The sequence below is a fragment of the Cannabis sativa genome, chromosome 2, assembly GCF_029168945.1.
Source record: "Cannabis sativa cultivar Pink pepper isolate KNU-18-1 chromosome 2, ASM2916894v1, whole genome shotgun sequence".
Classification (NCBI taxonomy): Eukaryota; Viridiplantae; Streptophyta; class Magnoliopsida; order Rosales; family Cannabaceae; genus Cannabis; species Cannabis sativa.
Window position 1 is genome coordinate 42,336,241 of NC_083602.1, and position 11,252 is coordinate 42,347,492.

At 33.0% G+C, this 11,252-nt stretch overlaps 1 pseudogene; it reads left to right on the forward strand.

Annotated features, from left to right (window-relative positions):
* The first annotated feature begins 224 nt into the window (after positions 1–224).
* On the forward strand, positions 225–5,315 carry LOC115720960 (glutamine--fructose-6-phosphate aminotransferase [isomerizing] 1-like; annotated as a pseudogene).
* The last annotated feature ends 5,937 nt before the right edge of the window (positions 5,316–11,252 follow it).

The following is an 11,252-nucleotide window of genomic DNA, read 5'->3' on the forward strand; positions in this document are numbered from 1 at the left end:
AAAATACCCTTATTAATTACCGGAAAATAACAACCATATCTATGGATGTTGACCCGTGATCCGATTTGTGTTGTCATAATCAATAAATATATCTAGTTTTCTCACCGGCCGTGAGTCTACTTTACAGATCCCACTATTTTTTTTGCTTTTTTTAGAGAAAAAGAAAAATCTAAGAAGAAAGGTTATAAAATATCTCAAATTCCCTCTCTTTGGGAGGAGGAAAAATGTGTGGGATATTTGCCTACTTGAATCACAACGTCAATAGAGAGAGAAGCTATATTCTTCAAGTACTCTTTAATGGCCTTCGCCGATTGGAGTACAGAGGCTATGACTCCGCCGGGATATCTATTGATCATTCATTTTCTTCCCATTCAAACCTTCATCACCCGCTCGTCTTTCGCCAGGAAGGAAACATCGAGTCCCTCGTCAAATCAGTTTATCAAGGTCAGTTTTTTTTTTCTGGCGGGGAGGGGGGATCTAAGGGTTGTTCGTTTCCGGGAAAATGTTGGGGTAAAAATAGTCAATAAAGTTGGAGCACTCTTGGAAATAAACGGGTTGATCTGCCCACTTTGTCTGGGCAAGTTGGATGCCTCTTTTTTTTATCTGTCATTTTCTTTTCTTCAGTTACTCCATTGGGGGTGGAGTATTGATCCACTCATTGATGTAGTTAATAAAGTATATTACCTTCTCCAATGGGGGTTGATTTATAAGCATAATTTTCTTCAGGAATCAAGACTACTTTTATATCGCCCAGGGAGACTCAATGCTAATAAGAATAACTTACATGGCAAACTGAAGCACCTTTTTTGTTTATTCTGCACCAAAACAAAGTCTTACTTCTTTTTTGAGTTATTGATTGTTTTCCATTTTTCTTAATGATGTGATTCAAATGTTTGCCCCTCTTTGAAAAATTGCTTTTGGGCAAGTTTCAAATGGTAGAAATAGACCAGTTTTTTATAATCTCAACTTCTTTGTTTCTTTCATCATCAACTATTGTACAATTGGATATAGAGTTCTGACAACTATCTAACTGTTTAACTTTGGAGTGCAATTATTCGCAAGTTTTTTTTGTGTTTGAACTTCATTTATCTGATAATTAATTTAAAGGAATATGGACAGTAATATGGTTCAAAGTTGGAACCTCCTGTTGCACTCCAAGCTTTTAATAATGTCAAATTTTGTTTTCTTCTTTTCTTACTATGTATCACTTCCTCGCATGTCTTATGGCATTCTGGTTACAGAATGATACTTACTAGAGTACTTGCAATGCTGTAATTTGCAGAGGTTGCTGAAACAGAACTTAAGTTGGAGGAATCTTTTTCTGTCCATGCTGGTATAGCACATACCCGTTGGGCCACTCATGGAGAGCCAGCTCCAAGGAATAGCCACCCCCAGTCATCGGGTCCTGGAAATGAATTCTTGGTTGTTCATAATGGAGTCATTACTAATTATGAGGTTTGCTTAAAACTCTAACAGAATGTCTTTTCTCCCCCACTTTTTTGTTTTTTTTCTTTTTGAGCTTTTGGCTTTTGAGTGAAATGAATTTTCTTGATATGATTAAATCATGAGTGCTTTATTATTAAAGTTAAATGTTGATGAAATTTTTTAGTGTTTAGAATGTTGTCTATCATGTATACCAAATTAGTTCTCCATGGGCTCTTTCCAAGATCTTTCTCTGATTCCGCATGTTTTCAGGTCCTAAAGCAAACACTTGTTCGACATGGGTTCACATTCGAATCTGAGACAGATACTGAAGTCATTCCAAAACTTGCCAAGTATGTCTTTGACCAAGCAAATAAAGAAGGTAGTGCTCTTGGTTTAAGCATCGTTTATGCAAGTGTAGATGACAATGTGAAACATGCCCAACCCGAAGAGCGAGAGAAATGAATATTTTCTGCTTTAGCACTTGCATGGCCTGTACTCTCACAATGGCCTATTTTTCTGAATAGTTCACTTATTACTTTCCATGTTCTTGGCATTAGATTTGACTTTTGATTAATGGATCATAATCGTACTGTGTTTTCTCTAATCTTTGAGTGTCAATTGTTTCTGTCACAGGTGATCAGACTGTAACATTTAGTCAAGTTGTGCTTGAAGTTATGAGGCACCTTGAAGGGGCCTATGCACTTATTTTCAAAAGCAAGCATTATCCTAATGAGTTGATTGCTTGCAAACGGGGCAGTCCTCTGCTTCTTGGTGTTAAAGTGAGTTACAGGTTTAAAAGCATTTTTTCACATTGCCTTAAATGTTCTGTAGCTTCTTGAACTTATCAATGTTTGAGTTTTAGTTTATTCAGTGGTGATCCTTCTATATATATATAGGGTAAATATCATTTTGGATCCTGTATTTTGCAAAAGTTACCAATTGGACCCTCTGTTTTGTTAAATAACAAAATGAACCTGTAATTTCTAAAATTGTACAAATAGGACCCTCAACTATTTTTTTGTCAAAATAAAACTTAATAATAATCTAATCTAAAAATGTTATGACAAAACTGATTGCATTTTCTGTATCTTTTCGTGTTCTAAATTGTCTTAAAGTTGACTATATTGAAAAATAAAATTGTTGAAAATTAAGCTTTGAGTCCTATTTTTACTATTTTTGAAAATATAAGGTCCATTTTGTCATTTAACAAAACAGAGGGTCCAATTGGTAACTTTTGCAAAACACAGAGTCCAAAATGGTATTTACCCATTTTGATTCATTTCGGATGTTTACATAATATGGCATTTTTTTTGGTAAACATGTGCCACTGTTTTAAGGGAGTTCTGTCTCTTCCATTTGCACATTACAGAAATTTATGGAAAAGCTTAATATTAATTTCTTTTAAAAGGCTAGAAAGCCAGTGGAGCTGTTAATAATTGGGATTTGAGTTTGATCTAAATTATGCATGTTATTTATGTTTATTTGAATAGGTGAAAACACATCTTAGATGCATGAGCTGAGTTTTTGATGATACAGCTTAGATGTGCTTCTGCAGGTTTAATTGACTTTCTGATGTCATGTCAGCAACTGTCCGAAGATCTAAATCATGGATCTGCAATTCATGATGATAATTTCCTCTCAAAGAATGGACGTCCTAAAGAACTCTTCTTATCCAGTGATGCTAATGCTGTCGTTGAGCACACAAAAAAGGTTCTGGTGATTGAGGATGGTGAAGTAGTACATCTTAAGGTATTTTGAACCTCCAGGGCTCTTTTCTTTCTTCTATAATTTGTAAAATAAATAAAACAAAAGGAATAATTGTTTAATCGTTTTTAGTACAATACTTGGTGGACAATCTATACTATGATTCTAAGGATCCTGGGAGAATTTTTTTCTTTTCTCTACTTGCTTGAGATATTTGCTCACAAAATTTCTTTGCTTACATCTATGATACGATGCCTGATATTTTTAGGATGGAGGTGTGTTGATCCTAAAGTTTGATAAAGAAAAAGGAGAACATGGGGGTGCCCTTTCAAGAGTTGCATCCATTCAACGTGCATTGTCCATACTTGAGTTGGAGGTAGAACAAATAAACAAAGGCAAATATGAACATTATATGCAGAAAGAGATTCATGAACAGCCAGCTTCTCTAACTACCACAATGAGGGGGCGGCTCATCCGAGGAGGTTCCTGCAAAGCCAAGACTGTTCTCCTTGGAGGACTGAAGGATCATCTGAAAACGATCAGGAGAAGCAGAAGGATTGTATTTATTGGCTGTGGGACAAGCTATAATGCTGCTTTAGCTGCAAGACCCATTCTAGAAGAACTTTCTGGTGCGTAAGCCTTTCATTTTGGTGAATGGTTTTGCTGTTTACAGAAAATGTATACCTCATTCTTTCTTGTTTATATCATTTGAACCATGTAAATTGCTAGTGATCTATTGGATCGACAGGGTCCAATATACAGAGAAGATACAGCTGTCTTTGTTAGTCAATCTGGTGAAACAGCAGATACACTGCAAGCGTTGGAATATGCTTTGGACAATGGTGCATTATGTGTTGGTATAACAAATACTGTCGGTAGTATAATAGCCAGGAACACGCATTGTGGTGTGCATATAAATGCCGGTTGCGAGATTGGTGTTGCCAGTACCAAGGTAAACAATTGTAGCCAAATTCTTTATTTGTTCATTCAGATACTTGCTTAACCATTACTTATCTCATTATTAGGCATATACAAGTGAAATAGTTGTGATGGCTATGGTAGCACTAGCAATAGGTGGTGACACAATGTCAAATCAAGCAAGAAGAGAGGCTATAATAGATGGTCTATTTGACTTGCCAAGTAAGTTCTAATTAATCTATCATAGCCTGCTGTACAATCAAGTTGATTTTTATGCTTTCTTCATCAAAAAGAAAAGATCAAAATCACATCTTCTGCCTTCAATTAGGTAACTAATTGATAACTGTATTTCTTTTATGTTATATTTTTGCAGACAAAGTCAGTGAGGTCCTGAAGCTTGATGAAGAGATGAGGGATCTCGCAAAACAACTAATTGCCGAGCAATCACTTCTCGTTTTTGGGAGAGGATACAATTATGCAACAGCCCTGGAAGGTGCTCTGAAAGTAAAGGAAGTGGCACTTATGCATAGTGAAGGAATACTTGCTGGTGAAATGAAACATGGTCCATTGGCTTTAGTTGATGAAAATCTTCCCATTGTTGTCATAGCTAATCGCGATGCTTGTTTCAGGTTGGCTCCCTTATTGACATTGTATTGGAGTAGAGTAATTACATTACACCATCATGGTCTGAAGTAAGTTGTCTACTATGTTACTAACAATTTTCATCTCTGACAGCAAGCAACAGTCTGTCATCCAGCAGCTTCATGCTCGCAAAGGCCGATTGATAGTGATGTGCTCAAAAGGGGACGCCAAATCTGTGTGCTCCAGTGGTTCTTGTCGAGTGATTGAAGTTCCACAAGTTGAGGATTGTCTTCAACCAGTAGTTAATATAGTTCCACTACAGGTAATATTGACACCACAATCTGATATATTCTATAATATTATATGTGCTTGTGTTGCTGTATGGTGTCTTGATGAGAATTGTTGAAAACATTCCATGCCTTATACTTAGTAATGAAATTTTTCTTCTTTGCTGCAGTTGTTGGCCTATCATCTCACTGTTTTACGAGGTTTCAATGTCGATCAGCCTCGAAATCTTGCTAAGAGTGTGACAACACAATAGAGAAATTAAGCTGTTGCACTAGACATAGAACACCTCGTGAAAGAATACACACCTCACCTTGAGATTTAGTGTGTTTTAACAGTATTGTACAACGTTATTGATTCTTTACCCTTTTGATTTGAGCCATTGTAAATGATTAGGCACACATCACTACTAACTAGTCCTTTAATTTCCTCTTATTCACAGTGAAGTTGTGATATTGAGTTTGTGTTTTTTTTTTTTTTTTTTGTTAACCTTTGTTTGATTCTTATTTTGATTAAGTCAATACTGTAGATTAATACAAGAGTTTGTGTTTGTTAAAGGATGGGCAAATTGTGGCAAAAATAATCAATATTTAAAGAATGTAACACTTAAATATCCAATCTTTATTTTTCTGGCAGAAAACAAATAGTATAAAAATATTAATCCTTCAGTACCCAAATAGTTTTGAATAAATCAAAAAAATTCTATTTTAATTTATTAAAATCGTTAAATTATATGAAAATATGTATTGTTGCCTAAATTAATCTTCAAGTTACATAATAGTTTTATTTAAGGAATAATTACATAAGACACCATTTTTTGTAAAATATTTACACTTTTACGTTCAAAGAATGTTTTTTTATATTTTTACAGTTTTCCAAAAAATAACACGAAACCAACATAAAATCAACAAGAAAATAATATAAAAGTAACATGAAAATAACATCAAAATAACAATAAAAAAACAACAAAAAATAACATACATATAACAAAAAATTAACAACAAATGAACAAAATTTCAACATAAAAGATCGTATTTTATGTAAATAAAATCAAAAAAATCGTAAAAATGCTTAAAATTCCGTGAAACCGTATTTTTGTTGTTTTTGTGCATTTGTGAAATTAACCCTTTATTTAATAAAAACTAGTTAACAACTCGCTCTTTTAAAATTATTAATCTATCTATATCTATCTATCTATATATAAAGGAAAAGTATGAGGCGGTGACGTGGCGTCTAAAAATACTTTAAAGTCATCTTTCTTTTTTCTCTTTAATTCTCTCTTTTCTTTAATTTTTTATTAATTTCACATATATTAATTAATATAAAATATATTTTTTTTAAAATAAAATGATAACTCAACAAAATATTTAGTTATTAGATTTTTTTGGCCATGTTTTAGCTTCTTTTTTTAAAATTAAAATTTTTAAAAATAATATAAAATTAATATATCACTGTTGATCCTAAGGAATTATTTTCATGGCATTTATCTTTTCTGGAATAGTTGTAACTTTTCCTTAGATAAATAAAATTTATGTCTATGAGCCAAAAGACTTCCTATAGAGAGCCATTAGAAAAAAAAAAAAATGCTCCAGAATCTTACTAAAGTAAGTCACTAGCACTAGAGTAAGTAAACTACCAGGTATACCACAAGTCACAGGTTTAGTTAATCTCATACCTACTATACTAGGATCAGGAAGTTTTGTTAAGTCCATTGAATAGACTTATTATTCAAAATTTCCCTTCTTTGAGACAGGTTAGCTCTTCGTTGTTCTCGCTTAGCACGTAGATTCTCAATGTTTCTCCAATGCTCCATGAACAAGCTTTGAAATTGTTCACGTTGTTTGTCAAGAGAATCTCGCAGTTGTTATTGTAAGCTAGCCATTTGGCTAAGCTACTCAACTAGATGATTGGCCTCCTTGGGGTTTTCTAGTTCTACTCGTGGTTCCCCAGGTGGAATTTTATTACTGGTCTCAGTTCCAATGGCAGTAGGTTGCCTTGGGGGACAAGCAGTGGATCTGGTTCTGAGGCCTCCACCCAACATCTGAGATGCAAATGTTATCTCGTCACCAGTCCCAGAGATGTAGATGTTATCTCGTCACCAGTCTTAATAACTGGCGTGCCCCTAGTGTGTTGGCCAGTAGTTGTGCTTCTTTTCCACACTTATGGATCGTGTTGCAACCATCTTGTAAGTGACTTCTTGAGTTATGGCTCTCAATGAAAGTACCAAATATTAACGCAAAAAACCAGCCAACTCGCTCGTATGTATAAATGAGATGAAAGTTAAAAGTAACTAAGTAAAATAGAGAGCACACACAAGAATTTATAGTAGTTCACTCCATGTGTAGCGAAAGTAATAGAGCTACATCTACTTCGAGTTTTTATTCTCACAAGAATGATTATAAGAAACATAGCTAAGTTTAAAAGCTCTAATTTCTAGATAGATAAACTAGAGAGAGATGTTTTAACCTTATGGGTACTATTCTGAATGTAAAAAATGAGCTAGAGGAGCTCTGCTTTTATAGAGAAGGAGGTCCCATTATAATAATAATAAAATATTCAAGAATGTGAAAAAAAAATACATTAAGCTATTTTTGACTGTTGATGATGATCTAACGGTGAAATTAACTCTAGAGGACAGTCGTCAATTTTCGGAGCTTGAGTCGCATCTACGGGACTTGTTTTGGGTAAGTTGTAGTTAACATTTATAACTCTCTTGAGGATGAAATTTGGACTTGATATCTTTAGAATTACGATTAGAGTGTGAGACATGACTTGATATAGTATTGAAATAGCTTTAAAACTCATGCTAAATCACGCCAATCGGATTATTATTGAGTGAGTTATGGCAATTTTGTTGAAGGTTGCTCTGATACCAACGCCTAGGTTGACATTGGATGTTGGGTTAAGGGAAAAAAAATTGGGGTTGTATTTTTTGATGCCTAAGTGATCACTTACTAGTTTCTTTATTCTGGTGAAGTTGTTCACTAGTTCTCGGAGATGTTGCTATTTTGCAAAATCGATAGACTCAAAACTGCTCAATTTTTTACTTAGCCATTTTGTCAAAATAGTAAAATATGAAGTTGTGACTTTGACTATTATGAGTTCATAGTTCTCGTTTTCTATGAAAAACTAGATGAAAGCTAGAGACAGAATCATAATCAAATGAGAAGAACCTAACGCATTAGGACATACATCAACTTGGGTGTTATGTGCTCTTTTATAAGCTTCCAAGATGTTATTTTGACGCTTCCAAGGTCCTTGAAATTGAGCACGAGGTCTCCTACCCTATTTTTGACCATGCCGGAGAGAATGCCCAGAGTAGAAGTTTCATTTGACTGATAGAAACTAGCGCACCAGGTTGATTGTTAACTTGGGCGCTAGGCTCAACTTTTAGTCGTTAAGGATTCTCGTTTTCTTGCCGAGTTTACTTGTATCTTTAATATTTTTGATGACAAAAAAATTTCCCTTAGGGAGATTCTCGTTTTCTCCTTGAGTTTACTTGTAGCTTTGAGAAAATGATTGGAAATAGCCCAGGTTGACAAAATGTCAACTTGGGTGTTGGGCCTAGCACCAGGTGTAAACTTGGGCGCTGGGTCTAGTTTATAGCCACCAAATGGCTCTATTTGATTCCCAAAAATACTTGTATCTTAATCTTTGATGAAAATAATGAATATGCCCAGAAGACTTCTTAAATAACTCCTTGAAGCTGGCCTAGGTTGACAAAATGTCAACCAGGGCACTAGGCCCAGGACCAAGTGTCAACCTAGGTGTTGGTTGCCTTGTTTTCCCTCCAAGTCGATCTGTTTCTCCCGCGAAAGTACTTGTTTCCTTTTTTTGGATGAAGATTAAAAAATGCTCGAGATAGTTTTTCAGTTTGAAGATTGGAAGTGTCCTAAATTTATACTATGTCAACTTGGGCGCTAGGGTGCCTAGGGCACCTAGTGCTCTAGGTGCTCAAAAATAAAAGTGCTTTGAATTGATTCTGATTCCTCAAATATGTTTGTGACGAGTCTAATTCATGTCTCAGTACAAAGTTTGACCCATTTTCATTAAGATAGTCCCAAAAACTGAAACCCTTGTCAAAATATCAACTTTGGCATTGGGTGAAACCTTAGGTGCCCAAGTTGACTTTCGGGATGTTGTTTTGTGTATTTTTAGCTTTCAAGCCTTGGACTTTGATTCTTCATATCTTCATAGCACGTAATACTGAAAGATAATGAGTTGGAAACAATTTGGGGTGATCCAAACACCCATTATAGAGTTTCCAAAGTCAACCTGGTCGTAGGGCTAGGGACCCCTCCCAAGTCGACTGCTATGACTCGGGATTACTTAACATTAGGATATTTTCTTTTTTGCCACGTGTCAAATATTAATGTTCATGTCACCAGGGTCAGTTTCTAAGCAAACAAATTCTATCTCCAGTAAAAAAAAAATTATAATTAAACTTTATGATTATATTATTCAAAGAATATGCCCTAGTTATTCTAGGACTTGGATTATATTGTTCCAATTATGTTTTAATTAAATTTTTCTTATTTCATTGGTTTTTTTAGCACATGTTTGCATTTGTGCTTCTACTATAAAATTATAGAGAGATGTTTTCAATCATTGCATGATATTATTGGTATTTAAAATATCCTAACTGCCATTGATCAAATTGAAAATTTTCAACTCTGCATATATGGTTCATACTGATCAAAAATTCAAAAGTAAATTCCTGAAAAAGTTGTGTTCTTGGCTTTTGTGATTATAGTTTGACCAACTATAATTTAGCTCTTGTTTAAATTACTGATTATTAGAGTTATAAAATTATTTAACTTTTAAAGTTCTTGATTATTGAATAAGTACTTGTGGATTTATTACGTAGGGTCGGCCCTATATTAATTTGGGCCTTAGGTAAAAATAAAAATTGGGGCCCAGTGAAAAAGTGAGGTTGTTGGGATTTAAACTCTCAACCTCTTAGTTGTTAAACTAATCAAATTACCATTAGACTACAGCACATATTTAGCATTAAAAGTATTATTATTTACTTTATGACTAATTATATTTTATTTTTTTTTTCGAAATGGGGGCCCTGAGTGATGGGGGCCTAAGGCGGCTGCCTCCTTCGTCTCACCTCAGGGTCGGCCCTGCTATTACGGATACTAATTGCATTTGATAAAATAAGTCATAGTATTTGTTTGGTTGAAAACATTTTCTTTAAAGTTACTATTGTTACTAGTTTGTATAATTTCTTTCTATTCATACTTATTTTGTTTATTTGTAGTGAAAATAAAATATAAAAATTTACAACTATTTATTTTTTTTATTTTATTTTATTTTTAAGTACCACTAATATAAAATTTGTTTGTGCAGTTAAAACACTCTTATCCCTTTCAAACTTTTAAAAAAAGAAGAAGAAGAATAAGTTTTTTAAAGTAAATTGGGTGACATTGGATGGAAATTTATTACTGTGATTTAGTAACTATGAATGTTTTTATTATTAGAGTTTTCTACCCTAATGTTTTAAGATTATTTGAAGTTTTTGCAAGTTTATTATTCAAATTTTTAGGAGTGTTGATCATACTATTTTCATGGATAAATAACTTGTTTAGTTAAATCATAATTTTGTGTGAGATGTATAATATTATTTTGATAAACATAAAATGTAAAGTATTTATTTAATGAAGATATATATTTATAATTAACCTATACGAATTTATTATATTTTTAAATGAATTTGTTCATTGCTTTCAAATATATCTATTCTATATAAAATGTGGCTATATAATAGAATTCTTAATTTATGAGAAATTATTGGGTGACTTTTTTTAAAAAAATATCTATTCAAAAATAATAGTTTTTTTTTTTAAAAGAATAAAATATATATATATATATAAAATAAAATTTTACTATCGTAAGCTAATTCCCAACAAATACAAAACTAATTTCCTTAATAAAACTCACTTTAACTCTCAAAAAATAAAATATATATATATATATATAAATAAAACCTTACGATCCTAAGCTAATTCTCAAAAAAAAGTTAGTCCGACGATAACCTCAATACCTTAAGTCACCTCTGCTCATCTCATCACCTACTATTACTCTCTCTCACACACTATATATATATATATGTATGTATAATGTATGTATGTATATATATATATATATGCTTACACTCATCATTTATGAATTTAGGAAAATTCAATCTCATCATATATATGAATTTATTTATAGCTATGTTGATAAAAATGAAAGACTAAATTAAACTCTGACTGAATTTAAACTAATATTTATTTTTGTTGTGTATTCTACTGGTAAATTTGTTTTCAACATTTGATTATTAATCTTTATTG